The sequence below is a fragment of the Mytilus galloprovincialis genome, chromosome 13 (assembly GCF_965363235.1).
Source record: "Mytilus galloprovincialis chromosome 13, xbMytGall1.hap1.1, whole genome shotgun sequence".
Lineage (NCBI taxonomy): Eukaryota > Metazoa > Mollusca > Bivalvia > Mytilida > Mytilidae > Mytilus > Mytilus galloprovincialis.
Genome location: NC_134850.1, coordinates 12,265,594 through 12,274,485, shown reverse-complemented (window position 1 = coordinate 12,274,485; position 8,892 = coordinate 12,265,594). Strand labels below are relative to the sequence as shown.

The 8,892-nt window shown below is 30.3% G+C and overlaps 1 protein-coding gene across 1 annotated transcript in view; it reads left to right on the top strand.

Annotated features, from left to right (window-relative positions):
• Positions 1–861: 861 nt before the first annotated feature.
• Positions 862–8,892, top strand: part of LOC143056354 (G-protein coupled receptor dmsr-1-like) — a 95,802-nt gene continuing 87,771 nt past the window's right edge. The window contains exon 1 of the mRNA XM_076229443.1: positions 862–914. The gene's annotated coding sequence lies outside the window, so the exon portion shown is untranslated. The remainder of the gene's footprint in view (positions 915–8,892) is intronic.

Genomic DNA, 8,892 nt, shown 5'->3' with positions numbered 1-8,892 from the left:
ATTGTTTCATATAAGGGAGAAGGTTTTGTACCATTCAATCGTTTCATCCCACTGAAATTGCACCTGTCCTAATTCAGGAATTTGATGTTCAGAAGTTGTTGTTTGTTGATGTGGTTTATAAGTGTTTCTTGTTTCTCGTTTTTGTATATGAACAGATCGTTGATTTTCCCGTTTAAATGGTTTTACACTAGCAATGTTTTGGGGCCAATTATAGCTAACTGTTCGGTGTAAAAAGTAAAATTAAAATGATACCGAACTCAGAGGAAAATCCAATCGGAAAGTCCATAATCTCATGCCAAAAATCAAATGACAAAACACATCAAAAACGAATGAACAAGAACTGTCATATTCCTGACTTAGTACAGGCATTTTCAAATGTAGAAAATGGTGGAATAAACCTGGTGTTAAAGCGCTACCCTCTCACTTTGATGACAGTCTCGTCATATTCCGTTATATTTACAATGAATAAGCCACAGTTCCGTGTTGAAGACCGTATCTTGACCTATAATGTTTTACATTTATAAATTGTGACTCCGTTGGAGAGTTGTCTCATTGGCACTCATTCCACATCTTACTAAATCTTAGGAATTATAATTCGAAAAGTAGTAACATAGTATTTACAACAAATGTATTCTCTAAATGCAATATTCAAATGGAACTGCTGATATACAGAAGTCCTTCGAAATTGAGTCTGGTTTAATGTGCTGCGGAAGGTAAATGTAGTCTTATGCTGCAAGTATCTTTGAACAACATTATTTAAAGATTGTTGAGGTAAAGATATACATTATAATATATGTTTAAATGGGATAACTGTATGTGTCAAATAATGAAGTCCTTTATTTCATTACAGATTCGAAAAGAAATTAAACCATGGGAAAAAGTAAAAGAAAACGCCGCTTTCCTTGTAGATAACTGTGAGTTCTCTTCTTGCATTGTATTTTACCTTTATTGTTTTCATTTATGTTTTTTGTGAGCTTTTGCATTTATGATACTTTTCTGTAACTGATTGGTGATGACAATTAATATGAGGCAGGCATTACCTGTAAATGGGGACGAAGTCTGTATGAATTATTTTTGTGTAACTTAAATATTTGTTTAAAAAAAAAGAAACGGAAATACCGTAACGTTTTCGATTTTGGTTCTGTTGTTAGGGATTTAGTTTTGACGTTATTTAAATTATGACGTCATATGCAATGTAAACAAAGAAACGCTATCATCAGGTAACGTTTTTTTCATATCAAGGAATTATTAAAAATGAAATTGGTATTGCGCGTTCCTTCCTATTTTATACTAGACTGATAAATATATATTTTACTCAAAGTTTCATACAAACGAGACCGGAAAAAGGAAGTACATTGTACATTTCTGCGCAGGTCCGGGATTTCAAAACACGACAAAAAAAATTTGAACGATTTTGAGTTCATTAGTACAATGAAAAATTCGGGAAATTTTCCCGTATTTTTTTTTTATTGAATTTTCTACTGTTATTGGGGACTCCGTCTCCATATAAAACAGGATCTACTGACTATTCATGAAACTTCTTTACATAACAAGTCTCGCTCCATGTTGGTGTTAATGAGATTTCCATCGTACTTGTTTCTGAATTTGAATACTTAAAGAAGAAAAAGGGATTTTAACATATTAGGTAATCTACGACTGCTTCTAATTAGTTATACGATTATCTGTAATATAAAAAGAGACATCATCCTACTTGCTTTGATACAGACAAATACACAATGAACTAGCACACAATAATGAACTTTCTAGCTTAATACATCCAATATCAACAAAACACCTCTCATATTAACGTATACAGCTCATTGAAAATTCAATTGATAATTTACGTTTCAACTCATTTTTTTTTAACTAAAACATCTTTTCCCCCTAAGGAATTCAAGTTTGTAAGAGTTAACTTAATGATACTTTGAATATTATGAACTCGTTCTTTTATGGATGATTACGAAATTTTAGAAAAAACTATCTCACGCGGTTTCACAAATTCTCATTATAAATTTTTCTGTCTGACTTAAGACGTCTCTTGAAGTTAGTTAATTAACACTTTAAAATATCTGCAGTACGGTATTTAAATGAGGCATAATTTAGTCATTAGTTAAGATGAACGAACTAGTACCTGTTGAGAGAGTCTCTATATGAAATAATTAATTGAAAATGTCATTCAATTAGCCACCATAAGTGGAGTTTTGTCTGCGTGACAATGTGTTCTTCGTTATAAAACTGTGCATACTGTTCGATTTGAAATATTTATTTAACGTTGTTATATCCAAGCATGATGAATTTGTCATTAAAAAAGGATAGAAGTAAGTGTGTTTCATAAGCTGGATCTAACAATGAATAATGTGACACGTTGAGTGAAAACTTAATGAAATAAAAAAGAAAGACTTGTAAAGGTGAACATTCGATGGTGAACAATAAAAAAAGTGTCAAGTGTTTAACCGTCTCGTTACTTACACATTTTTCAATTAATTTAGGTTAAACTATCAACTACAAAGAACGCATAAAATATATAAAAAAAAAACAAACAACGAAGATACGGCAACTGACTTAAAATGGTCACAAACACATGACGACGTCTATGGTTGATTGAAATACGTATGACTTTAAATTTTAGGAATCTATACAAGTAGGATTTTGGATTTACAGCTTTAGCATTGATAACGATTGCATTGTAACATATATTGAATGACAAAAATAGTCAAATATGGTCAAAAGAAACTCTTAAATACATTGTTACTTGATGTGTATCTCAATGATTCATGAGAGTTGATCATCGATAATTGGTTCTTCTTATTTGGTTAGGTACAACAATTTGTGATTTTGAATTAGGTTAGAGCCTCTATCCTAGTTTCAACGTACTATTATAAAGTCAACACTTTCCCCACTCCGCTATAGATACTCGGAATACAAAACAAATTATTTCTAGAAAAATAAGACAGTTCAGGTGCAGATAGAAATCAATATGTCAGTTTAATTATTGAATGTTTAATCTTTTAACATTGGCTTCATTTGAATGTTATTTTCATAAGACATAAGCTCAGTAGGTCACAACTACAAGATCACTATCTTAGAATATAACATCATAATACACTGAGACTAATATAGCGGAAAAATAAATATACCAATTGATTTAAAAGATCTTCATGTGAATAATATTGTCAATATAATCTGCCTTTTTGCAATATCAATGGGTTTGAAAGAAAAAAACCAATGCATTAAGGTATTCATGTTCAATTTGAACTTATAAAATGAAAAAAAAAGGTAATTTCACTCAGCACACGTTGTACGACAAAAGATGTTATAAAACTTTGTCAATGAAATCGATTCAAAACTAAGTGTAAAGGTGTAGAATAAGGTTATGTTCTTTGGATTAACTCATTTATTTTCTTGAAAAGTCAAAGCAGTAGAAAGACTAATACAAGGAATCAAATATTGAAAAAGTGTACGGAAAACAATGATAAATAACATTCACTTAACGCACTCGTGAACTGATGCGTTGTTCTGGGAACATGCACACGCTGCATATTTATCGAAAACATTTTTTTCCTTTGGATAAGTTTATCTAAAGTATTTATTTTTAGACCCTCATGGTCAATATAAATGTTTATTCACACACAAAAACAAACAGAAGATAAAAATAGTTGGCAAATCGTATAATTTTATGTACTTTTGTTGGTATTTGAATTATATATATAAAAAAACCCAATAAAGGACAATATTTCTATATTTTTTTCTGAGAGACAAATACGAAATACAAAACGAGTGATTGAATACCATTAGTCTAGTTAACATCTAAATCAATGTAAACATAGAAAAGAAGGACAAATATCATCTATGTCTCTTAACCAACATATAGAATACAAAAAGTAGTCAATAAAAGTTGAAATACAAGAAATATTGAATTGATCACCACTTGATTTTCTATTACAATATAATCTTAGATAAGCCTTCAATGGAAAACGCGAAGAGCTGCCACTAATTTTCTTCAACTTTTGCTTAATAATAAAAAAGAATGTTATCGAAAGTCAGATATTTAAAGCTTATTGGTGCATCGATCTATTTAGAAAAAACACCCCAAATTAATATAAATATACTTTACACAGCGAGGACTAATTTCTCTGTTCTCTGACAGTGCTACCATTTGAATAATGCTTAGTTAAGGTGTGCATTTAATACTCAGAAATAAGAAGATGTGATATGAGTGCCAACGAGACAATTCTCCTCTCCATCTAAGTCTCAATTTACAAAAGTAAACCATTATAATGCATATATACTGCACAGTTCAAATTAACTCTCATCCTTTCTTGTTTGCTCATCACATGTTCTCAAAATAACAGAACTATTAACAAATGTCATAAAAGTTGCAGGTTACGCTAGTTTCAAAACTACATGTAGGTCTAACACAGAACCGAATGGGGAATAAAGACAGTTGTTTTCTATTTGTGCCAAGTGGTTTTAAAGGCCTAACGTTTAATTGTGTCTGTGTTTATGGACATCCCCTTTTAAATTTACATTGTAGGTCTGTATTTTTGTTGATGTTCTTTTAAGATGTATACACTGTACAACTTAAAGGTTTTGAAAGTGTAAGAAACGGGAGTTTGTTTTACAATTTTTATCATAAATCGGTTTCCTAACGTCGAACAAGAAAAAAACAATGTTTAGTTTGTTACCCCGATTTTGTTTTTTGTCCATGGATTCATGAGTTTTGAACAGCGGTATACTACTGTTGCCTTTATTTAGCAATTTTCGACAAAAACCCCCCAAAATAACCAAAAACAAGTTTTAAGAAATACAAACAAGTACATTTTGACTTAAGTGTTTACTTAATGGAATTTATTACGACCCTTTTGTTTTATTAGTCTCGAGATTTCGTTAGAACCTCGATATAAAGCTTTTATTCTTGGTCGTTGGTTTAATTTAGAACAGGATTAGTTTGATAAATAGTTTGCTCCGCTTATTTGAAATCTTCTTGTTATAAGTTGAAATATACGTCATCAGCGCTTGAGTGGGCCTACAGAGTATATTTATCACGGATGACTACAGATATACGTACTTATTTCAGCTACAATCATCTTCATTTCCTTGATCATTACTTATCATAGGAACGAGATATACCCAGATGTATTCTTATCATCAACAAACAAGTCTTTTCTTCTGAGGGACATGCATTCAGCTCTCATTTGAGATTAGATACTTATTGTTTACCATTTTGATCCATATTTGTTTTTCTACTTTATTTCTACACATTATTCCTTTTATACCTTTGGAAAATTTTTATTGTAATATGATTTGCTAAGGAATCTTGCAACTAGTCCTGATGAATTGACCAAAATCGATTTCAGCCATTCAGTAATTTGAATAAATAAAATGTCTGGTGATGACTTTTTTCAATGAAAAATTACAATATCAACATCTAATAAAAAATTAATGTAAATAATTATTGTAGAAATAATTCTGAGTTACTATTAACACAGTTGTAACTAGTTACCTGTATATTTTTAATTAAAATACCATCATTGATGCAGATGCAGATATAATAAATGATTATGCAAATTAACTTCGAATGCAAACAAATTTAATTACAAAATACAAGCCCGAACTCCAACCAAGCATTTTTTTCATTTTTTGTTTATGAATTTCATTTTTTATTTTTAAATTTTGAATGCCAGAAACGTCTAGTTGTAGGTACAATCTATTTATTATCCTTCAACACATATGAACAGCTAACAAGTATATTCAACCTTAGAAATATGTCTTTTTTATAAGATGATTGAGATATATTTCAGATTTCTCATTCTGCTATGTTTTATTATGACATATTGCACTTGTTTTCAGTTTAAAAGATAAACATGCTAGAAATTACTAATTGAATATTTTTTGTTTTAAATCAAAAGTGAAAAATGAAACGAAGATGAATGTACAATTTACCGTTTAATAGAAGTATTCTTGTTTTCAAAAGCTGGCGGATATGTTCATCTCCTAAATTTACGACAACAAAACGCCGTTCACGCAGCTCAATTTGCGGTAACGAAAATCCTATAAAATACCGTTTAATAATGGGAGGGACTGATTCCAATCTCCGATTTAATTTACCGTTTTGTTTACTACTTTGAGTGACAAGTTCAGACGTTTTAATATATTTTACGGTATACGTGATCACCTAATAACAAAAATAAATGAATTCTTATCTCTTTCAATTTAAATATTTCAATATAAAGAATGTCTAAGTACCAGAAAATACCTAACTGTTCGGAAATCCCGACATTAAAGTAGATAACGTCATTTGATTTTACAATGCCTTTCAATCAGATGTCTGATCCTTATTTTTCAATATAAAAAGAACAGCAAAGATAAGTAAGACCATCAGAGCATGAGAACGATTTTTGAAAATTCATTAACTTTAATGTAACTTTGGCCTTGTTGTCATATTAGAAAAAAATGAAATAACTGAATATAATTATTTCACATAACTTTACTTCGCTTTTTCCTTTTGATACAGCTATAAACGAGCATGTGGGGGTTCACACTTCTTTTGTACACGTTAACTAATAATATTCCAAGCCCAAAATTAGCATGGTAACGTGGAGTTACAGGTATGTCATAACACGAGGACTGGTAAATATGAAGCAGGATCTGGGTAAGGAGCAACTGAGATCATCACCTGTTTAAAGTGCTAGTGTTGCCCAGTCTTTAGTGTACTCTGTTGTATGTGTGTACTGCATATTTTTCTGTCGTTTTTCATTTTATGGTATTTTCGGTTTATTTTTTACCTATGAGTTTGAAAATCATTGTGTATTTTCCATCTTTCTTTAAATTCAACACAGACGGTCCAAAAATCGATTACCAGTATCGAATTCCGTTGTTACAAGATATCCTATAAAGTTGTCAAAAATGTTTTGCCGATCTTCAAAAGATATTGTGGAAATAGCTGAACAAATTTCAAAATTTCAAAAAATGAAATACAAAATCAATGAAAAAAACCACAAACAAATCAAGTAAAATTAATAAATAGATAACAATAATATTGAGTTTTTTGTTCGAATCTTTATCTTTATGAGTACACTTATAGTGTACTGAACTTTTTTTTTCTGTTGAGTTTCGGTTTTTTTATCACAAGGCCAGCACTTCTTTTATTTATGGTAATTTGTTTAAGTACATATTACGTGGTTCCGGTATTAAGTTTATTTCCTCATCGGGTATTGTCAAAATCAATTGACGAAGGTTGCTTAAAAAATCAAAATTACTACAACTTTGACCAACAATGTATTTAGGGAGATGATCCATTGCCTGCGTTTTTATTTGAACTGTAGATAGTGCATAATCTATATCTATTAAAATTCTACATATAAAACTCTATAGATTTAAAATATAGGCTATTTAAACACTATTCTATTTCAGACTCATCTGTATTGCATCTTGACTTTTTAGTATATATATTTTTCTGTTTGATAAACAACAGTTTTCTCCTCTGAAGCGATTAACAGAAAAATCATAGCTCTGATCTACAAACATGGCCGAAGAATAAACTTAGTTTCCATTAATAGCTTGTGTTTGTGTCTAAATTGAATTAGACTATCGTCTTTTCAGGAAAATTAAATTTGGTTTTCTATCTTTGGATCGCATACTGTTTTAGACGTCATCAAACAAATGTTTAAAGTGTTAGAAACAAAATGGCATATCTTTTATGATGAGTCTTATGTAGATGAAACGCGCGTCTGGTGTATTAAATTAAAAGCCTGGTGCCTTAGATAACTATGTGAACAATCTGTTTATTTCAATTACTATAACGTCAGGGTACCCAAATTGCACCTATTTTGGCAGTTTTTTTAACCTACGTTTATTTATGCTTCAGACAAAAGTTTTCATTATAAGTTTATTTTGTAGATGTATCATTACTTATTATATGGTTTCACCGATTTAATTTTGAATCCATATGGAATAATAGAAAAAATGCTCTAAACTGACCTCCAAACCATCAATAATTCTGAAATGAGGAGTTCCCAAATTGCATCCATGCTTCAATTCGCATCGTCAAAAGTCTACTAACAAAGCTTTTGTTTAATTTCTTCAAATATTTTGAACAATTGAATATTAGTTCATGCTTACTTCTAATTTTTTTAAGAAATGGATACTTGTAACATATTGTATTTGCTCATTTTAAAAAGATGACGTTTTGATGACGTCGCATGGCGACGTTTCAGTACATTTTGCTTTTTCTGTTGATAAATATTATGAACGTTTTGTGCATATCTAAATATGTTTACCAATGTTGAAAGATGCGTATAGTATCAAATCATAAAAATACAAATTGTTTAGTCTCTAGGAAATCTTGTATGATTTTCGCTGCTATTTTTGCTAAATAGGTGCTATTTGGGTACTCGGTGCAATTTGGGTACCGTTACGTTATATAGCTAGTTGGGCATGATATATTTAAAATAAAACTGTCATTAACATTCATCTGTGTGTTTTTGTGTTGTTTGGTGTCTGTCCCATTCTCATTTATTTCACATTACAGTGTATTCATATTAGCTGGAAGTTGTTGAGTAGTTATTGATGTTAATGGTCAATTATCAAACATAAGATATTCATAATTCGATATTTCGTGATTGCTTTCTGCATTTTATTATTTCCCTGAAGGAACATTGCATTGTTTTATGGTTATACACTCGATAAAATGCATTTAGGAACATTTATCTTTCCGACTTGCTTCTTACATCATAAATATTGTTCAAGGAAATGAAATTTCGCTATTCAATTTATGCAATCATTACATAAGCTTATGAAATAGTAGTACACTTTAATGCTGTCGGGTTAAAGTATAGATTGCTCTGGCAGGTTGTTTTGAAGAACTGAAATTTCAACTAGTATATATGTTAC